The sequence below is a fragment of the Rousettus aegyptiacus genome, unplaced genomic scaffold (assembly GCF_014176215.1).
Source record: "Rousettus aegyptiacus isolate mRouAeg1 unplaced genomic scaffold, mRouAeg1.p scaffold_m13_p_11, whole genome shotgun sequence".
Taxonomy (NCBI): domain Eukaryota; kingdom Metazoa; phylum Chordata; class Mammalia; order Chiroptera; family Pteropodidae; genus Rousettus; species Rousettus aegyptiacus.
In genome coordinates, this window is record NW_023416286.1 from 82793751 (window position 1) to 82817980 (window position 24230).

The following is a 24230-nucleotide window of genomic DNA, read 5'->3' on the forward strand; positions in this document are numbered from 1 at the left end:
ATGTCTATTCTGTTCTCTTAGTTTATTTACTTTTTTGGTATTTCTGTTTTCTAGCGGAGTGGGACAAATTGGCTCAAAAAATACTAGAACTATTCAATTTGAAGGCTTTTATGGACAGGGTAAAACCATTACGGTCTATCCAGTCATAATTACAACCTGCAAAGTATGTTGGGTCTATTTTTGTTCTGAACAAAATTGAAAACATACTGTTAAGTATGGTTGTTTCTGTTCTCCAACATCCTCTCTAATAGTTTTCAGTGAATCACAGCAGAAATAGTAATACAGACTAGTTTTGATTCAATGTAACTAAAAGTGCCATTTGTGCATTTTTAGAGTTGTGTACAAAAACCATATTATTTTTATGATTGTTAATCTTCTATCTATATATCCGTATACTATAGATATAGCTATTGATGTAGAGATATAGATTGATGTAGATATAGATATATGAAGGAGATTTAGATATATTCAAGTTGTATGTTGTACATTCTATATATAACATTATTGATCAAAATATACTAAGTGAAAGTCCACACAGGACTCCAAGTAACCGAGCTTATTCAAAGTCTGAACCAATTTTCCAGAAAGCATTTTTCGAAGATACCTGGCATGTATTATGACTACATAAAATGTGACTGTGAAAATAAGATATTGTAGAGTAAGGTACCAAAGGATATTGAACATGATATGTTTTGAAACTTAAAAGCAAAGTTAATTTCTCATTAATTAAGTAGATTGAATGGATTAAAGAACAGGGGAGAAAGTATAAGATTCGTTTAATTGGTTGAGGTGTCAAGGTGAAACTGGGAAACATTTCTTTAAATTTCCTTTTATTACAACAAAATCTCCTGGTTTTCTTTTTTTCTCTCTTAATATACTTTCTTAGACTTCACTGTTTCTTCCTCTTCTGCCAAATATATATCTACTCTCTTTCATTTCTCAGAATTTAATCCTAATCTTTCTACTACTTTCACTCTGTAGTGTTTTCCTACGTGATATAATTGATCTCAGTAATTATGACCTATAGGTAACAATTAAAAACACTGTGGCCAAAATTGTCCCTTTCAAAATAATGTAATCCACGAAACTAACCATAAATTCAACACAAACTGAATTCATTTTCTTTTTTATATAAACAAAGAATTCTTTCTTTCTCATTCTCGATTTTTATATAGTGCACATCTTTCTGAATATTTTCTTAGAAAATAAACCTGATAATTTCACTTTCTTGCCTAAATCTCTTTAATTATGTTCCATTATCTTGAAATTTGGAACCGTCTGTCATGATCTGCATGATCTGTCATCTACCTGTCATGACATGCTTTCATTCTTGCTTTACTTTCCAGCCGTACCTGACACCTAATGCCTTTTATCGTCTACCTCTTCATCTTTATCCATACTCTTTAAATACATAAAGCTGTCGTATTTATAACATGGGTAAAAATAAATGAAAATGTCTGAGGCTTCTGCCTAAAATTATTTTTTTCCTGCTTCTTCACTTATTTCAATCATCTTTTTCTCAGGTTCCACCTTAAACAGCAGCTTCTTGATTGATTTGGTTCACTTTTTATGTGTTTCTTTAACAGTTTACCTTTTCTTTTTCAATATTTTATTCAGTTGTGATTTGGGAGAAGCAATAATCCTTGACGTTTTTACACATCTCTCCCCGGTGTTTGTCTTGGACTACCTTTTTACAAATGTTTGCATAGCTAACAGCCTTGGAAGATGAACCTTGAAAATTTTGTCTTAAGAGAAGGACGCCAGTTATGAAGGCCTTGTATAGTATGATTTCACTCATATGGAATGTCAAGAATAGGAAAATCTACAGTCTAGGGCTATGAGAGGAGAGTAGGGGTAATGGAGAGTACCTAACGATGGGGATAGAGTTATTTTAGGGGTGAGGAAAGTGTTCTAAAATTGACTATGGTAATGAGTTCACAAAACTATGAATATATAAAACACTGTTTTATTCATCTTTTAATAGGTGAATTGTTTTACCTATAAATTATATCTCAATAAAACTGTTATTTAAATGTGTTTATGATCTGAGTGAAGGTAAAAAGAAATAGAAATATCCAGACTTTCTTAATTCAGGGATCCTTACCTGTAATAGAAACCCACCACGTGTGTAGCATCTATGTGGGCTTATGTTCACATTGACCCTATGAGACTCGAGGGGCAAGGAGGAATGATGAGAACAGAAAGCTCACGTTGCTGGCTTTGCTGTGAGTGACAGCGGTTTTCCTCTGACGTAGTAGTCTCGTGTCTTCTGTCCGGGTTAAGGGAACTGTGGCAGGGTAACTTGTTACCTTACAAATAGGGTGAAATCTCAGAGCCTTCATAAATTTGAACATTCATACTATAATTCATACTATACTTCATTTTCTCTAACCTATCTTATTTGGTTCTGTAGCCCTATCCTCACACAATGGGTTGCAAAGGGCAGATACAGCAAATATTTATTGACTGACTGACTGACAATGTAGAAGTGAGGGAGAAAAATAAAAATTAAAAAAGATGAGGGAAAGATTTTTTAGTGGGTCTATTGAGAGATTTTTAAAGTGACCCAATTTTTCTTCTTTGAAAGTACAATTAGAACCCTCTTTTAAATATCTTCAACATCCATACTATGTGCTTTAATTAAAAAAGAAAAAAATTTTACTTAATGATGTGGAAACTCCCCATTAGTATTATTCGATAAAAATTTCTGAATATTAAATAAGTGTCATTACTACAGTATTCATTTGTATCACTTTTCCCTAGGGTGCCATATAATCATTATAGTTTGTAAATTGTATAGTTAAAATATGATGGGATTTCATCAATGGATGACTTTATAAAAAAGGATGATAGAATTGAGCTATGCCTTCTAGCAGACATAGAATTTTGATTGAGGATGGGAGCTAAGAAAGCAGGCAGTAGGCAAAGTCAGGAAAGGTAGAGAGTTAAGGTGAATAACTCCTAATGATCTCTTTTTTTCCCCCTTCTGCTTCTCAGTGTACTAAAACTGTGAAAGACACAAGACCCACTGTCAATCAGAAGGTATGGAACTTGGAGTCCCTTTGTACTGCAGCCTAAAGAAGTATGGTTTCCATGCAAACTTAAAATGGTATCTATCCAGACACCAGTGGTTATTAGTGGAAGATTCAATACTGCCATAGTATTTTCATAATGAGAGGAAGATGACAGTGTGTGATTCCATTAAAAATCAAAAAGGAGAGAAACCCATAACTATTCTGAGGTAGAAATTAATGGTCATGGTAACTAGGGGGAAAAAGTGATCTAAGGGAAAAATACGTTTTGTGTTCTTGGTACTTAAAGTTATTCTAAGAGATTTGAGAGTTTTCACTACTCTAATGCATGCAATGAGTTATAGTGAAATTAAAAAATACATTACTTTTCTATTCTAAATTCAAATCTATTCTATCAGGGGCAAATTTATAATGAATCTAAAACTCATTTAATTTAAAAATCATCTACTTAAATCTAACCCCTTGTAGAAACTAGTGATAATAAGTAGCATTTGTCCAGTCATTTACTGGTTTATTTTTACATTTATTCAAATTTTTTTTCTTAGATCCAGAACCCTTACCTGCTACTTTCCATATCATTGTCGCTAAGGCAATCACTTCATCTGGATACGTGCTACTTAATTTATATCTGAGAGAAAAAAATATCTTTTATTGTGGGAAATTAACCATACTTCCAAGAAGTTTCTTTTTTAATTGTTAATTTTAGTTGTCAAATCTATGTATATTCTTCTACTCCAAATGTGTTAACCCTTAAGCCAATCACTATTATTTTTCCCCTTAAACTACTATCTCTATTGTCAAATGATAAACTACTTTTGTAACGAGTTTGATATCCTTTATTCAAGAGAAAGCAATCTGTAGATTAAGTAGAGGGGGATGGTACAGTGCCTCACAGCAGAACATTCCTTTAGGAGGGATTTGGGGCAAGAGCAGGTTTTACAGAGCACTAAACAGTAATATGGAGACAGGGCGTGATTGGCTGGGATTGCATATCTGGCCTTATTTAGAAAGATCAGGAAGCAAAGAAATAGGCTTAGGGCCCAGAGTTGGCTTGGCACTTGGGGATTGGCTGACTGAATATATTATGTTTCCGATAAAGCACAGCATTTGCACCAAAGTTCAGTCTGCTAAAATGGCATCAGAACAGGAGAGGCTCCTTCTGGGCCTAGAAATGTATTTCAGCACCATGAGTAGGGTACAATCACCATAAGGAAAGTCTGCCTTGCTTTGCTTTGAAGATGGCTAGAGTAATTACAAAATCATTTAACTATAGCAAAGCTTCTCAGAAATGCAAAAAGTTATGATTTATACCACATACAAAATACTTTTAAACCCAGTGTACTCAACATCTCTTTCTTCTCTCTGTCCCTCCTCTATGTATGTATCACAGACATAGAAAGATAGTCTGTCTCAGTTTTAAACGCTCCCAACACCAAATTCAGATTGCATTTTTCCCTTCTCTACCCCAGCCTTCCTATCCACTTTTCTATCTACCTTGCTACCCGCTACCCCCACCTTCCTATCCATGATCCCAACCTGCTCATCTTGGATATAGGTTCTTTTCTTAGCTTTTCTTACACTGTGTCTAAGCTTGCTTGTCTGTCTTTCTTTCTTTCTTTCTTTCTTTCTTTCTTTCTTTCTTTCTTTCTTTCTTTCTTTCTTTCTTTTCTGATGTAATTGCTTTTTAATGTCTTTATTTCATCCATTACCTTGATCTAAAAATTGGCCCAAGGACCACGTTGGTAAAAGTCAGAGTAGTCTGTGAATAAATCATATGCTAGTTACCACTTCAACTAATATAGAGTTAATAGCCAGTGCTGATAGAATATTTTGACTCCTAGTTTTGTTATCACAGTCATCTTAATTTCACAAAAGCACTAGTTCAAAGTAACTAGCGATAACTAGAATATTGTAAGAGGAATAATCTATGTTTAGACATTTGTGAACTTCCAGATATTGGCATGGCATAGGTATGAAATTAACTAATTGGTATACTTAAATAGCTTTTATGATACCAGATCCTAGGAAACAATAAAATAAGGAGAAAATAAAACTGCATAACAACTCATACTTAAGAAATGAGGCTTTCCATTACTGAGGAAAGACAGAAGGGAGGTAAAACTGTTTTTACCATCTGTGGATCAAGTACCTTTTCATATAAATTATCGACCATATTATCTTTATAAATCATTTCTAAGATTTTATTGAGATTGCACCTGAGTTTTCTGGACTAAACATTTGAATAATGCTCATTCATTCATACATCTGATAATATTGACTGGGTACCTATCCTTTTCCAGGAACCATACTACATATAATGTATACAATAGTGAACAGATGAAATGAGGTCCCTAAAATTCGGTTTCAGAGATGATAATAGCTATCATTCACTGATAGGTAGATGGAAGATTTTATGTCCTTTGCATTTAGCCTAGGAAGTAAGTCACTTCCAGTCTTGCGTCTCTCTTACCTATTTCTACACAGCAGCTAGAGTTGTTTTTATAATAGATCAGATCAAGAGACATTCCTACTTAAAACTCTCTGTTTCTTTCTCTCTCATTTCTTTCACTCCTCCCTCAACTCCAACTAGGTAAAATGACCTTCTTTCAGGTTCTCAAAAGCCCTTGACTGCCCCAAATGCCTAACACCTACTAAGTTTTGTGGGAATCTGGCTCTGCTTACCACTTCTGGGAAGCTCTGTCTATCCTGTTCCTTCACTCAAAGCTTGATTCTCATTGCTTCATTGAGACAGTCTTTAACCACATGGTCCAATGCCGATTGTCTCCACTCATGCCTTTCATTGGGACAAATTCGTTTCTTTCTAGATGGTATTATAATTCATAATTATATATTTATTAACTTGGTTACTAGTCCATTGTTTCTTACCCCACCATCCTATTTGCTCTTGAGGACAATGTGCCTTGCCTCATTTATTCATCACTAGTTCCCTGGGATATGGTTGTATGCCTAATCATATTAGACACTCCTGTGTGAGTTACTGAGGGTAAGCATTTAAACATACAGCAGTCATCATGCTGAAGATGAGCGTTAGTAGTTCCATTTTATAGAAAAAAAATTGAGGTACAGAGATGTTCAGCATTTTGTCTGAGGTCACATCACTAGTATCTGCCAAAGCCAGGATCCTGACACAACCAAGCTTTATTAAAAAGTCTAGGCTCTAAACTATAACCCAGTACATTTATTCTACTTTAATAAATCATTTTTTAAACAGAGTACCCTCAGAAGTCAAAGTGTTCCTCCCTTAGAATTTTGGTTCATAGGAAAATTATGCATTTTGTTATGAATTAGCATCTCAGTATTATCAGAGCATCTCGGTGTCTTAGTAGCTTAGCAAAATAGTATGCATCTTTTAGATATTTGGATATTATGAGTTAACCAAAGTGAGTTTAATTAACTTGGAAATAATTATATATTATATGAGATATATATATATATATATATATATATATATATATATATATATATTTCTTAACTGATAAACCTGAGAACAAACATTGGACCATTATGAGATAATCTAGGTAATGCTACGCTGCACGGTCTTCATAGTACATGGTCATCTGGCCTTTCCATGTTGCCACAACTAAATCTACACATTAAGCATTCAGATTTCAATAGGTAATGGTATATACATGAATCTTTAAAATAAAAGTTAACATTCACATTCTTAGTTTTATTTTTATGTAATTTTTTTTAATCTAAAAAAGAAATACATTCAATTTTAGGACCAGCCATGCTAAAATTATCTCAAACTCTGAGATTTGTTCATCTATCCTTTGAGACTTGTATCACTCTGAACATCAGATAATGAGCTTTGGACCATGTAGGCAATAATCGCTTTTCCCTTAGTACTTACATCATATAGTACAGGAATTTTAATTGTAAGTAATCTGCTTGTGCTTATGGGTGTCGCTAACATGTCAATACAAAAAATCAAATAAGAAATTTTTTGTTCTTTATAAATTAGCAATCAATTCAATAGCACCTTTACTCAACAATAAGAAAATCTGACATCATTGTTTTCGGAAGTAATGCAAAACAACAAAATGGGGCAGCCCAGGCAGAATTTGTGCAAAATTCAACAGAATTCCACCCTGCATCGTGCAAGATTCTTAATTTAACAACTATTCACTTTCACTGTCATTATGCAAAATACAGTTTGAAGGATGAAGTGATAAGTTGGTTCAGTAAATCTTAGAAAAGAGCAAATTTACCTAGCACCTTAGAATTTACAGAATAAATGACATACACAGTTTTAAAGACCATGAACAAACTATGTAAAGACATTCAAAATGAAAAGTCAAAGGTAGTTACAGAGTCCCCATTTTTCCTGGAACAGAGCCTTCTCTACCTGGTTCATTGACCATTTTAGTTTTTCTTCTTAATATTATCTTGACCTTGAATCTGGGCTGGCTCTAATATTCTCTATATCTCTCTGTATCAGAGTAGAAAGATCTGTTTCGGTCGTTCTGAAGCTACAGTCCTTGGAGAACGCCAAGAATTCAAAGTTGATTGTTTATAAACCCAAAATGTTAATCTGAGCTCATCTTCTAAACTGCTATTATTGTTCCTGGTCTCAACTAGTTAAATATCTCTTTTTCATTGTCATTTACTTGAACTCATCTATTGGCCTGATCCTTGAATGAAAGGTGCCTTTCCATATCTTGGCTGTTGTTTGTAATAATATGTTTATTAGACAGAGGAAGTCTTCTCCCATCCAGGCTGAATTGGATGCCATTTCATAAGCTTAGCTGTATCCTCTGTATCCTCTGCTCCTAGGGGAGCATTTTTAAAATTGAAATACAATCAATATGTACCTTTGTGTAAGTGTAAGGCGTGTATGACAGTGTTGATTTGATACATTTACATATGATCACCACCTTATTGTTGGCTAACACCTCTGTCATGTCACATAATTACCATTTCTTTCCTGTGGTGACAACAGTTAAGATCTAGTCTACCCTTCTTAGCAATTTAGAAATGCATAATCCAGTACTGTGGACTATTTTCACTATATATTATTTATTAGCTCTCCAGGACTTATTTATCTGCTATTTCCAGTTTTATCTTTAAACAACGTAGCTTTTGTAGTCCTGTTGTAATTTAATCCACACTTCTCTGTCATCCTCTTACCTTCATATACCTATACTTTCAACGCTTAGCAGGAAATCTTGCTGAAGTGTGACTCCAATAAATATTGTTAAAATCATGGCAATAAAACAAACAGACTTAAATTTGATTGGCATTTTTGATCGAAATCTTTTTGTTAACACAAGCTGAATAAAAATTTATCAAGGACACACTAAATTTCCACATCTTTAAAGGAATGGATAATATGTACACATTGTCTCATCAGCTACAGAAAAAAAAAAAGCAGTGATTTATGAATTGTGTTTAGAAAAACATAATAACTTGAGAACTCTGGGCTCATTCTTGTAAGAGAAAATAATATTGTCACTGTATAACTGAAAGAAAACCAGTGACTCATTATGAGCATTGGTATCTTCATCTGAAAATTGGTTCTAAATATCTTTCCTTCCCATCTCAATATACTGCTCATTTCAATGGTGGGAAGCTGAGAAACAAGTAGCATGGGCTTTCTGTGGTGGAGAACAAGGAAAAGTCCACATAGAATGTACTTAAATATGTCTAATTTAAATTGATACTAATACCCCAGGGAGGTTTGCCTTCCCATTTCATCACTTTCTCTTTATACCTTCATTTTAATGACTTTGAAAATCTGTGGTCCATGTTTATTCTTTAAATTTTTTATCCTTTTTATCCCTCAGAGAGTATTAAAACAAGATTTAAAGATAATCAGTCTGTATTTACAGGGAAATACTCTCCGAATGTTCAAATCTCTTCTGGGTGAAATTAGGCACACACTGTTATTTTACTATTTATTTCCCTAAGGAAGATTTCTGAACTAAATCTTTTGCCTCCAACGGCATATTATTATATTCTGGAAATCAGATTTTATACTCATACAAGCATGAATATGTATCTTAAGTTTTTCATTTACTGTGATTCTTAAAATTATTTTTAATTATTAACTTTTTAAGGTCATTCAGATGGAAATATTAGTAAATTATTTAATAGTTTTGCAAACATTATTTAAAAAAGATAAAATATCTTTCGTTTAATACACTTTAGTTAAAGTTTAAGTACAAATATAAGCAAAGGCACTCTTCCAGGGTCTGAGAAGGTAAAAATATAACTATTCCCCTACCTTCACAGCCTTTCAAGTTAATCAAGCAAATGTAAACTTACTTATCTATAAGGCAGACATTTGATATGTGCTATGTAAGTGTGCCTTGTTCTTGGAACATGGAAGAAAAAGAGATTAGTTCTTATTTGGGGCATAAATTGTTCCTTAATTCATATGATTTAAAAGTGATTGTTTTAGTTTATCTAGTTACCCTTCTGAAAAGGAGTAAAACTTTTATAATTTTGAAATAAACACATTTGAAAAAAATGTATGCATTGTACTCATGTCCTGTAATGGCCATTGAATTAATTATTATTATTATTCTAATCCTAAAAGTAAATTTCCGATTGCCTATATAAATCACTGAAGAAAAGCAAAACATTAAGGAAAACAATGTATTGTAAACAAAGGCAATTCAATAAAGATAAGTTGTTAGCAAGCCATTGAACTTGAGCTCTGTTTAAATCACCTTTAAAGCAGCACAAGGTTTGCAAGAATACGAATGCAGTCATTCATGCAGAACAGCAAATGTCAAAGGAAAAGGCTAATAGTTTCATAAGTAACTTTAACAGGGACATATATAATAAATGCCATAAGGACTGACAATTCCAATCAGTTGGTAGGTAATCTCCAAACTTGCAAGGGCAGATTTGAAAAATTAGGATTTCGTGTTCTGCTAGCTATTATAAAATAATCAGTTGAGAGTTTTCAGAAATATCTGATTTAAATATTTAATTGAATCATCTCAAGAAATGATAAATTATATCCACAAACTGTTTAATTAAGTTATCTATCTTATTATATTGCAGGTTTATATGTACTAAAACTTTCATTATTTAAAAACATGCTTTTTTAGGTAAAGTTCCATGTAAGTTCATATTCTGATTACAATTTTTACAAGCTTTAAGAACAAAAAGAAACTAAATTTAGAAGGAGAAAAATAGTGCTGATACTACAAACCATCTACTTTACCATAATGAGGAAATGTGATGTGAAAATTAATAAATGGAGCCACTTCAAAATGAAGTCACAGCTGCCTTTTCAGAGGAATTGTCTTATAGGTCTTATTCTTCAAATTTCTAGAATGTTTAAACTGGGCAAAGTAAACTTTGGACTGGGTCTAAAGCAACATTATATTTCAAACAACTTTTTGAAAAGCTGACAGGAAAGCAGATATCTGACTACCTGAGTGAAAATTAAAGACATTCTCTCTAGAATTAACACCACCATGAATAATAGCTAAAGAGTAACTTAACTTATTCACGCCAACAGAAATTCCTTCTTTCTATTCACGTAATTATTCCCCTTTCCTTTCTCATAAATAACCCTCACATTCACTTCCTAACTGGAACACTATATTTGGGTTCCTGCCTAAATCAGTGCTTTCTCAAATTGCAATTCTTTTTGGATCTCAAGTAAATGCTTGTTGTCTCCCACCTCAGCTTTTTATTTTTAGGTTAACAGTACTATATGTTATCTTATCATCCAGGGGGAAATTTGCAAGCCCTTTGAGGATCACAAAGTGCTAGGTTATAAAGAGCATGACGAGTTACAAATCATTGTCAAACCAAATGTATTTCCTACTATGATGGAATAATGGACTTGATTCCTTCAATCTACAATAAGTGTAATAGAGCTTGACATCAGGAAGTCTTTTAACTCTGTCCCATGTGGCAGACTCATCAACAAGCTGGGAAAATATGGGTTAGGTCATGTTGCTGCTAGCTTGCTGTAAAAATTGTTGGAGTATGGTACTCAAAAAGTTATTGATGGTTCATGGTTAACTGGGATACATGGAATGTAATAAGGGAAGTAGTTGGTCAATGTTTGAACAAGTAGTATTATGCCAGATGAGATTTCTCAGTCTGAAGTAATATCTAATATTATAATATTATAAATAAGAGTTAACATGGCCTATTTATTAACTTCTATTATATCTACCTGGGAAGGATAACTATTAATTTAGGGACTATCATAATGTGTGTATGTGTATATTTATGTATACATATGTATATGTATGTGTATATGCGTATATATATGCATATATACATTTTTTTCTAATATATATTCTATATATAGATAAAATGCCCCAAACAATTGAAGTACATAGTAAAGCCTGATAGCATTCCCTGAAAGATGCAAATGATATTCAGGGGTTGGACGGCATTTTGAAGTTCATTACAATCAATTTTTTAAAAATTTTTATAAAAATAAGCCATGGCTTTCCAAAACAGAATCTAATCTGTTTATTTCCAAACCCACTTTAAACTGTAATTTATACGGATACAGGAAAACAGATACAGTTGGTACTCAATCTAACTCTTAAAAAATTTATAACATAGGCCTACTTTGGAGGTATTGTGGGTTTGGTTTCATATCAGCACACTGAAGTGGGTATTGCAATAAAGCAAATCACACAAATTTTTTGTCTCCCATTGCATAGTAAAGATACATCTACACTATACTGTAGTGTATTAAGGGTGCAATAGCATTACGTGCATACCTTAATTAAAAAATGCCTTTGCTAAAAAATGTTAACCATCATCTGAACCTTCAGTGAGTCATAATCTTTTTGCTGATGGAGGGTCTGCAAAAGCACAATAGAATGTGAGGCATGCCTCTATTAGAGAAGTTATTTAATCTTTCCAAACCTCAACCTCTGTAAAATGGCTTAAAGACAACCCCAAATGTATTGATGTGAGAATAAAGAATTAATAACAGCTTTTCTTGATCGAGTGCTCACTGAATGAGGAACATTCAAGCAGAGAGTCAGTTATGCCTTGCAACATCATATGAGAAAGATCATAATACTATATCCATTTTACTGATGGGAAAATAAATGTAGAATTTAAAGGATCTTCCTCTAGAATACATAGCTCATAAAGAGTGAAACTAGATTTTTCTCTTAACTCTTTACTCATCTAATAGACAAGATACATGAAGATTATCTGAAACACAGAATAAGAAAATCAACTATAAAGAATTTTATAATTGTGATAAATAGATAAATATTATCATCTTGTTTACTCATTTGACTTTGCACATATTAACTGTAGCATCTAGATTTAGAATATTTAATGTTAGTGAGACATGATAAGTACAGGCCATTCGATGGACACTTTTCATTAAATAGAAAACGATAATAGCAATAATGATGCATGGAGACATAATTTTGAGAACAAGTTTGGACAAAAAAGAAAACATAAATGTAGAAAAAATATACAGTTTATTTTGGGGACACAAGAAATAAATAGTCTGTCATATTTAGAACTGATAATTGTGTTACTGCAATTGTGAAGAGAAATATGAAAATCAAACAATGTGTTTTTAATGTAAGGACAAATTTACAAGTGTCATAATGTATGAAAAATAGCAATCATCTACCACAGACACAACAGGCACATGCTTTTAAAGTCAAGTACTTAATTCAATCTTTCTTCATTTTTTTAGTTTGCCTTCTTTTCCCTTTCAAGGAGAAGTTGAATGAATTGATATAATCATTCTTTAAATGGAAAAATAGCTTCCAAACTACAAAGCAGAAGTTCTATCCCAAGATTCAATGGCTATCAAATGCAATTCTTGACAAAGGCTGATAATCCTAATAAGAATTCATGTTTTCAATAAGGCGAGCTTTCAGCAGCTTGGCTAACAGTACATTTAAATCTCCAGTGACCAAACTCACATAAAACTCCTACTGATCCTGTCTCTTCTGATATTGCCAAATATAAGGTTTTGTTCTTAAATCTATATTCCTTTTGGAGTTAATTTCAAACAACTAACTTTCAGTCTTGCTTATGTTTTATGTTCTGTCTTACTATTATGATATTAAATTAGCAAAGAATAGATTGGAAAATGCTTAATGAGAATTCAAACACTGACATTAATCAACTAAAACTATTAAGTTTTTTTAAGTTTATCAGGGTAACATTGGTTAATACGATTATATAATTTTCAAGTGTACATTATAATTTGACATCTATATATTCCATTATGTGATTAGCACCCAGAGTCCAGTTTCCTTCAGCTACCATATATTGGATCTCCTTTACCCACTTTACCCTCCCCTAACCCCCTATATTTCTTCCAATTCTTAATTCTGCTTTTTATCTCATGTACTTAGTCCTTATTGAAGCTATAGCAACGTGATTTTTTGGACATAATTACATTTTTAACCATGTTTTCTAAAGGTTAAGAAAGACGAGAGATATAGGTATAAAGATATAGGTATTCATGGTGCTTAAGGTCATTCTTGACTTCATATACACACATATCATTAGATATAAATATAGACATATTATAAATACATAGATTATGAAATAAAAGTAACTTGTTGATGATAAGCTGGGAATAAAGTAATGAGCAAGGTGGTATTAACTAAAGAGGGACATGTTTCTTCAAAGCCTTATATGCAGTACTCCATGAGTCAAGATTTTCTCGAGCATTCCTTATAGAGTTCCATCTATAATAAAGACAATGTCAGCAAACGTCATTCAAAGAACATACAACCATACTTCAAAAATCGTTAGATTTCAGGACTTTGAAGAAAATTTAATATATGTCACTATTTTTTTTATGCAGATATCTCTGGGCAATTCTCTCTCACATATGTATATATATATATACACATTCATATCCTGGAGTGAATCTTAGCATATAGTGCTTTATCTAGGTGTGAAATTAAAACTAATTTTTAAAAATATTATGCATATTATAAAATATTATTTATTTAATTTTATTTTATTTATTTAATTTTATTTCCATTTTATTTTAAAATATTATTTATATATTCAGACCCTGGAATGATCTTGGCATATAGTACATTATCTTTGTTTGAAATTAAAACTAATTTTTAAAAGTATTATTGTCACTATCATTCTGATTATTATTGTTATTGAAATTATCTCACTATGTGAGAAAACTACACAAAACCTCATTGTGTAGGACTGGCAGAGAAATTAAAATATATTCCACAACAAAAACATATCAAAGTGAAGTCATTTAATTGACAAGTTGATAGAATAGCCGAAGAAAATAAAAATTCATAAAAATAATTTACGTAATAACACTACCGGATTTTAATACTTGCCGAAAACATAATTGAACAGTATGACCTTGGTAAGAGAGATACAGTAGTGAAAGAAAAGAAACTGTCAGCATCTCATGGATAAGAGAAACGAAAAGGAAAACAGGGAGCAGGGCAGCAAGTAAAGTTGCAACTATTACATATTTTATTCTTGTTAAACACACAGAGAATCACATTCACTTGTATTGCTATGAAATTATTAAAATATATTCAATTGATTCTCATCGTTTACAGTAGTTATGCTTCATAAAGCAGCAGTGAACACTGAATTCATGAATGCCTAATTACTGTTCCTAAGGGAAGTACAAGGTTAGGTTCCTGTAAAACTCGTCATGATCCTTTTGTCAGCAGATTTGAAGTAAACTTGCTTTATGTGTGTTTCTGTTTAAAGACATCGAATTCAATACGTATTGTTGATTCATTAATACTGAACTCATGGTCAAGGGCGCTGAGGCTTGTCCTGAACAAAGCTTACCCGACACACATACTTTGCCCATGAGGTCACATTATAGCGTACTTAAGCCTGGGCACATGAGACAGGCACTTTGGCACCATGATAGTGGCCATTTTAAACAGTGAAAACAACAACAAAATGCACAAAAATTGTGACAATGCAGCACTAATTAGAGTGCAAAAAGGACACTTGTTTACAGTATGAAACCTGAAACAGGAGAGCAGAGCGTCAATTTTCTGCCTCAGCTGGGATCCTGTGTACCTGGGAACTCAATTTTTTTCGCTGTGAGTATTGACTTATTACAAATTAATTTTATTGAATAGGAGATTCACAAATATAAAATTTGCAAATGATGAGAATCTACTGTATTTACAAGTAGCCTGAGAGAATGTATATTAAGAGATTTCTGATAGGATGTTTTTTTTTCACTACTCATGATTTCTAGATCCAGAAAAACAAATTAAAATCATAATATTACTCAAGAAAGTTATAGTTAAATATGACTCTTTTCTGTAATGCTAAGGGAAATGATATGTCAATTGATGAATTAACAAATGCTATTTTTAAACAAAACTTTATTTCCATTTTGTAATAACATGGCATACTAAAATTATCATATAAGATAATCGTACTGATTATATTTATAGAATTTATGCCATAACTTATTGAATTTACCATCTGGTAACATTTGAACTACGTATGGCCAACAACTGCTAGATTATTTATATAATGCTAATTGCTGTGGTCTGAAATTTGTGTCCCTGCCTCTAAATTCATATGGTGAAATTCTAATGCCTCATGAGATGATATTAGAAAGTGCGGGTCTTTGGGAAGTGCTTAAGTTGTGAGGGTAAAACCCTCATGAATGAGATTAATGCCCCTATAAAAACCACCCCACAGAGCTCCCTAGCCCCTTCCACCACGTGATGATTCAGAGAGAAGGTGCTTGCTACGAACCAGAAAGAGGCTCTCACCAGAACTGCAGTCACGTTGACACCTTGTACTTGGACTTCCTAGGCTCCAGACTGTGAGAAATAAATAAATTATTGTTTATAATGTACCAAATCTGTGGAGTTCTGTTATAGCAGAATAAACTAAGATACCAAGTCTACTTAGGATATAAAGACAGCTAATCGTCACTGCTAATTTCATTTTCCATGTAAGCTATTACCTTTCTTTCACTAGTAATCTGGCAATATATTGTTCACAAATAGGCAATTGAAATCTATTGAAAGATATAGTCATTAGTGAAGCCATAAATAGACACATTAAATGAAAATAGCATTCACCCTTTTGGGGGGCTGTATTTAAACTTCAAATAAATTTCATTACAAAGCCAATGCAAGTCACCTTCCTATTGTATGTATTGAATTAGAACTCTAAAGTTCAAGAGTTAATCATTGAACATATTGTATGCTTAGAATATTTTTTAAATCAACCCCACCTATTTGGGGGCATTATTCTCACAAGTTCTTTTATTTTTAACCCCATTGTAAGTCCATTATATAATCATATTAATGAAAAACATACTGTAAAATCACTCAAGTTAAACTGCTACGGAGTTTTTAAGGTAAAGGCTTGATATCATTGTTACCAGTATTACTTCAGTTTGGTCCTTTGAATGATTAACCCAACCCATGGTTTTTTAAAAACTATTTGACATGATTTTTATCTTTACCAAGTCTTATGTTTTCTTTTACTCTCCATGTCCCCTCTCCAATAGGGGAAAGCCTAGAAATGTGATGAGTGTATATGTTCGCTTCCTTTCTTGTTAGAGCTTGACTTCCCAAATCTCTATATTGATAATTACTAAGAAAAGTAGGTTTCAGTTCTCTAGAAAGCTGGCTAGCTTCAGTCACATCATTTAATTTATAAACATTTCTATGACTTGCCATATGCTTTTTACATGGACATTAATAAGTATGCTATTATATTTGTTACCCAATAGTTTCAAAATTGCTAAAAAACAGGCCCAAAGCAGTAGATTCAAAATGGAATTTTATTTTTCTCTCAGTTAATCTCAGAGTTAGTCAGGTAGTCCAGGTTAGGCAGGTAAGTCTATTTCATGAGGCCATTAAGGGACCTAGTTTCTTTGATCTTGCTTATTCACCATTTTAAAATGGCTGACTTTCCATTGCATGAACTAAATTGTTTTTCAATCACAACTTTCAATTACAGGCATAACTTGAAGATATTGTGAGTTTGGTTCTAGACTAGCACAATAAAGCGATATCACAATAAAGCGAGTCACACAGTTTTTGTTTTCCCATTGCACGTAAAACTGTTTATACTCTACTGTAGTTGTTTAAGTGTGCTGTAGCATTATAGCTTAAAAAACAATGTGCATGCCTTAGTTTAAAAATATCTTATTGCTAAAAAAATGCTAACCATCATCAGAATCTTCAGCAAGTTTTAATTGCTTTGCTAGTGGAGGGTCTTGCCTCAATAGTAATGGCTATTGTCATATAAGACAACAATGAAGTTTATCACATCAACTGACTCTTCCCTTCACAAACGAGTTCTCTAAGCAGGCGATGCTGTTTGACTGCATTTCATCCACCATAGAACTTTCAAAATTGAAGTCAATCCTCTCAAATCCTACTGCTGCTTTATCAACTAAAGTTATGTAATATTCTAAATTCTTTGTTGTCATTTTGACAGTCTTCATAGCTCTCCAATCAGAGTAGAGTTCATCTCAAGAAGCTACTTTTTTTGTTCATCCACAAGAAGCACCTCCTCATCCATAAAAGCTTTCATGAGATTTCAGCAATTCGGTCACATCTTTAGGCCTCACTTCTAATTCCAGTTCTTTCGCTATTTCCACCACATCTCTAGATAGTTCCTCCACTAAAGTGTTGAACCCTCTCCAAGACGTCCATGAGGGTTGGAGTCAACTTCTTCTAAATTTTTGTGAATATTGATATTTTGACCACATAAATGTTCTTAATGGCATCTAGAATGATGAATCTTTTCCAGAAGGGTTTCAATTTACTTTGCCCATCAGAGGAATCACTATCTATGGCAGTTGTAGCCTTGCAAAATATATTTTGTAAATAATAAGATTTGATATTTGAAATTACTCTTTGATCTGCCGCAGAATGAACGTTGTGCTAGCAGGCATGAAAACAACATAAATCTCACTGTCCATCTCCATCTGAGCTCCTGGGTAGACAGGTGCACTGCCAATGAGCAGTACTATTTTGAAAGCAGTATTTTTTTCAAACAGGAGGTCCCAATAGTGGGCATAAAATATTCAGCAAACCACGTTTGCTGTCATCCAGATGTGCTGTCATCCAGGCTTTGTTGTTCTATTTACTGAACACAGGTAGAGCAGATTTAGCATAATTCTTAAGAGCCTTTGAATTTTTCAAATGGTAAATGTGCATTGGCTTTAACTTAAAGTCACCATCTACATTAGCCTTTAACAAAAGTCAGCCTGTCCTTTGAAACTTTGAAGCCAGGTGTTGACTTCTTTATATCTTTAGAAGGCCTAGATGGCATCTTCTAATTTTAAGCTGTTTTGCCTACACTGAAAATATATCGTTTGGTGTAGCCGCCATCGTTAATTATTTTAGATTTTCTAGATAACTTATTGCAGCTTCTACATCAGCACTTGCTGCTTCATCTGCACTTTAATGTTGTGGAGACGGCTTTTTTTTTTTAGACCTCACGAATCAACCCCTAGTAGCTTCAAACTTTTTTTCTGCAGCTTCCTCCCTCTCTCTTAGCCTTCACAGAGTTGAGGAGAGTTAGGTAGGTCCTCGCTCAGGATTAGGCTTTGGCTTAAGGGAGTGTTAAGGCCAGTTCGATTTTCTATCCAGACCACTAGTACTTTCTCCAGGTCAGCAATAAGGCTGTTATGCTTTCTTAGCCTTTGTGTGTCCGCTGAAGTACCACTTTTAATTTCCTTCAAGAACTTTTCCTTTGCATTCACAACTTGTTAACTGGCACAGAAGGCCTACCTCAGCTTCTGAAAGGCTTTCCTCACTGACCTGACTCATTTCTAGTTTTTGGTTTAAAGTGAGAGACGTGCGACTCTTCCTCTCACTTGATCACTTAGAGGCCACTGTAAGGTTATTAACTGGCCTAATTTCAACATCGTTGTGTCTCAGGGAATACGGAAGCTGAAGAGACAGAGGGAAATGGGTGACTGGCTGGTAGGCAGAGCAGTCAGAGCACATACAATATTATGGATTAAGTTTGCTGTCTTATGTGGGTGCAATTTGTGTGGTGCCCTAAAACGGTGATCGCAGATCACCACAATAAGCATAATAAGGACGAAGTTTGCAATAGTGTGAGAATTACCAAAATGTGACACAGAGACATGAAACGAGAATGACGCCAATAGACATGCTTGACACAGGGTTGTCGTAAACTTTCAATTATTGAAAAACACTAATATCTAATATCTTGGGAGTACAATGAACTAAATAAAAATAAATCTAGGTATACCTGTGTAGCTATGAGAAATGAGAAAAAGAGGCAGTGAAGCCTTAGTAAATAAATGCTCGAGAGATATACAATTTGATTCCTAAAAGGAAGAAATAAATGGTAGCACATTTATAGTCTTCACTGTAATTCTTATATCTAGAGTTACTTTTGAAAAAACTGAGATCATATTATGAGGGTCTCTGATAAAATTCCCTTCCTGTTGTCCTATTCTGGACAAACAGGGGAGAGTCATTGAAATGAGAAGTGCATCGTTTGGCAGTGCCTAACTGAAGTGCCATACTGCATCTGTATATATATATATATATATATATATATATATATATATATATATACACACACACACACACACACACACACACACACACACACACACACACATGTCTTTAATAAAATGTTTTTGTCTAAATTTGGAATATTGTATGAGGTTGTGTACATTTCTTTACATTTTCTTAATGAACATTTAAAAGGAGACATTTATGTAGAAATAGAGAAAAAAAGAATTGTTTTAGTAAACTTAATTTTCTCAATTTGTTAAAAAATTATACCTGCCTATATATTGCTAAGTTATGGCCAGTTGACATGCTTTAAGGTCACACATAAGTATAGTAGCATTTAGAGGAATATGACAGTAGATATTTTGGTCAAAAGTAGTTTAATCTATGACAGTCACTGAGTCGTTTTTTTCTTCTCACACATAGAACATTAAAATGACTCACACATTAATATAAAGTTATTCTTCATAATCTTTTGAAGATATCCACTAATTCCAAGTTGCTTTTGAAAGGGTTGTGGTATCCACTGATAAACTTTCAAGTTCTTTCTAAAAATTTAAATGTGTATAATACAAAGATAAAAATTCCTTGATGTATTTTGGTATTATAAAACATTGAAGCTTCAGATGATATTTATGTAAAATGTTATAGACATTTTACATAAATATAAATGTTATATTTATGTAAATGTTATTCATTCAGAGGAAAAAAATATCCATTTTTATATTAGAGCACATTTATGAGAAAATATGTGGGTACAAAACAGTTAAAGCAAGAGGTATAAAAGGGAAAAACAAATTAATATTTAAAATTTTCCTGGTTGTCATTTCGCTTTGTTTTTTATTTTTATTTTTTTTTTGCTTAGATTATTAATGCAGTTTGGATGCTAAAAATAATCATTTATTGAGTTTAACCTTCTGCAAATTTAAGAATAAAAATAGAATTACCGGGCTCTTTTATACACAAGATAATTCTAAATATTTATTTTCATTCATATTCTCATTATGTATCAATTAAATTAATTAAAATTGACTTTTTGTGACATCATTGATTTTGGAATAACTATAAATAAATGGTTTATTAATTACTTATGATAATAATACTTAGATTTATAAGACCTAGGATTGGGATTTTTTCTTCTGACTTAATTTTTGTTATACCTCCCACGACCACTGTTTTATATAAATTCTACTACAATGAAAACAAGACATTGACATCATTAATCTCATAAAGAGATCATAATACATGCAAAGATAAAGGAACGGCTTTTTCTTAATACAGTATTATGTGGCAGAAAACCTTTGCCATTTCAATTCATTGATGATACCATTTTATCGTATCATTTCCAATATTATTAAAAATGTGTGTTGAATGTTCGCAATCTCTAAAAGAAGGCTGTTTGTTAAACGTACTGCCGTAGGTTCAAATATGACAATTTGGGGCGATATCCTCTAAAAAGGCCAGGACGAATATTTTAAGCTTTCTCATTTCTTTTTAAAATGTTTTTCATTGTTCTTGCATGAAAACCTAAACTCATTAACTCAAGTAGGAGAAATATGTTGTATAATAGAACTAAGTCATGTATAGAAATTTCCATAGAATAAAAACAGATATAGCAAGATTAAAACCATTAATTTCCTATAATATTAAAGGCAAGTATATTGGCTTTTACGTAAAATTGTGAAAATGTAATTTGGTATATTATTATTATGCAAGTTATTATTTAGTAAAGCTATGTATATCTATAGGGAAAATTATCAAATCAACAAAACTAGCTGAATCTGTTGTTAAGACTTAGCAGGAATAGTTAGTGGGAGAGATCAGTAAGCTTCTGGGAGAGATATGAACTAGAAAATTAGAGACAGTAAAATGGAGAGAGACCAACAGAGAAAAGTTCTGGATTAAAAAAGAATACTGAAAAAATAAATTGTAAACTCACTAGGAATATTCACATCCTTACAGCTAGTGTTATAGGCACATAAATCGGATCAATCGAATTTGGAGCTAGTAATGGGCTAGAAGGTGGGAAGGCGGAGGCTATAAGTAGTCTCAAATGATATTTGAGAGCATATAATTGTATATTTATAAAAAAAATTAAATGTATGCAAATTATGCAAATTTACAGAAATAAGGGTTAAATTTTGTGCCTTCTGAAAATTCATGTCAGAGATTCTTAAAGAATTTATATTTGAATTTCAGAGGTAGGTCAAGTCATATTATAAAGGAGATTAAGTGAAAATAGACACACTACAAATTAGTTCTAAAATAGTACTTACTTTCACACTATATAAAAGCCAAAATTGAAAGAAAATATTTGATATAAAAATTTTTATGCAATTATTTTTAAGAATAAAATGCACATATGTATACAGTCTATAAAAGAGGGGGAGCAAGGAAGGGGGAAAAGGAGGCAGCTATAAATTTTCAATAACTAAACAAAGAACAAGTGAGATTAGAAGGCATAGCTTTATTAAATAGTATGAACCTTTTATATATACAATATGATTTGGTTCAGAAATTATTATGCCTTAGCAACAAAATGAGGGGTGTTTTTGAGACACTTTGGTGAAGGATAAACCAGTCATATTAGTGGGAAAAAGTCAGTGAGGTGTGACAACTTGATAAAAACCTTTTCAAGGTTTCAGTGATAGATACACTATTGAACACAATAAAAGAGAGATATATGTGAGAAATAATACTATGACTGCTAACTGCTTAAGAAAGTTAAATACCTTTTAGCGATTTGGTAGGTATTAATGCGGAAATATTTTCCTATCACATGGAAAATAACAATAATTATGTTTTAGCATTCAGATATTCTAATATTTCATCAAATTCTCATGTCACATCTACTATCTATAAAATTTAAATAATGTGATAATCATAATTCTGAAATAGAATCTATAAAATATTTTAAACAGTTATAAAATAATTACTTGTAACGAATTGTAAAAGTAGAATTATATTCATTACAAAGACTACTAACATCAAATAATGTTGAGAAACTGAGTATACTTATATATTTTATTTACTGGGTTTAAAATTCTACATGCTTTAATTAAAAACTAAAAGAGCAAGAATATAGGATAAAATATGTATTTAAATGTGTTAAACGTATTTAGCAGCTTTGATAACAGAAATTAAAATCTCCTTATTTTATAATACATCTTTTAACCAATCTATAAGGATCTGGGTAAAAATGCAAGAATGATTCCAGATTTAAGATAATTTCCACATTTCCAATCAAAGAGATTCCTATTATGCTTGCACCTAAAAATGTTTTTTTTTTTTTTTGAGAAAAAAAAAAAAAAGCAACAGCCAAGACATGGAAACAGTACAAATGTCTTTAAACAGCCTAAAAAAATGATGAACAATTGCCATTTTTGATAACATGGATAGGTCTCGAAAGTATTATACTAAGTAAAATGAGACAGAAAAGGACAAGAATCATATAATTTCATTCGATGTGGGATATAAAATAAAAGGCAATAAATGAACAAACAAAACAAACTCATAGATACAGACAGCACAATGGTGGTTACCAGAAGGGAAGAGGGTTGAGGGGAGGATAACGAGGGTAAAGGGGGTCAAATACAAGGTGATGGAAAGAAACTAGACTTTGAGGAGCGAAAACTTAATAGAGTATACAGATGCTGTATTATAAAGTTGTATTCCTGAAATGTATATGTTATTAACAAATATTACCTTAATAAGTATAATAAAACTTTTTTGAAAATATGTATTTATTTATTTAATTGTTATCTTTTTTAGGCACGGCAACCCTTGGTTCACCTCACAGATTGCAAGGACCTTGTCAGCTCATAATCCCTTATTTTTTTATTGTTACGCCTATAGCACTTGGTCTTTCTAGGTGGTCTCCCTTCCAAGTACTAACCAGGCCCAACCCTGCTTAGCCTCTGAGATCAGATGGGATCAAGCTTGTTCAGGGTAGCATGGCTGTAGACATAAAAAATTTAAAAAAGGAATAACAACAAAAACTTTTGGTATTGAAATTTTATTATTACATATATGATTTTTCTAAAATCAATTAAATTATCATTCTTTACAAATTAATAATGAACAGATTATGGTGATAACACTTTGAATTTAGATTATTTGTATGGATTACTTGAAATCCTCCATATGCAGATCAGGGAGTAGATTTTAGTGTTTCCTTAGTTTTCACTCAATTTTTGCATATTGTTTTATTTCTCCAATATTTATTCAATAAATAATTGGTATTTATTGAATACCAATTGCTTAATTCTTCTTTCTATAGCTCAGAAATGTTTCCTATAGCCCCTAAATTATTTCTCCCAGTAGCATTTATTATTGCTGACAAGTAAAGCCGTAAAACATTTCATTTCTTTTTCTGGAGAACTCTTACGAATAGATAATATAAAGTCCAGTTGCTCTCTCAGTCTCTGATGACAATGTTTATGTAATTTCCAAGTATTTTCACTAGATTGGACCTACTTTAGTACAATAAAAATAAAATAAAAGAACATTTCTTAAAATTTCAGGAAAATTTGGAAAAGATAGCAGCTCTAATGTAAGCTCTAATGTAAAGCTGTAATGTAAAGCTGTCATTTTTTCCAAATTTCCCTGAAATTTTAAGAAATGTTCTTTTATTTTTTATTACATAAATTACATAAATATTATCATAAGAGACTGAGAGCAAATGGACTTTCCAACAAAGATTAGATTTAAT

At 32.3% G+C, this 24230-nt stretch overlaps 1 pseudogene; it reads right to left on the reverse strand.

Moving 5' to 3' along the window:
• Positions 1-23365: 23365 nt before the first annotated feature.
• Positions 23366-23484, reverse strand: LOC118609627 (annotated as a pseudogene).
• Positions 23485-24230: the final 746 nt, after the last annotated feature.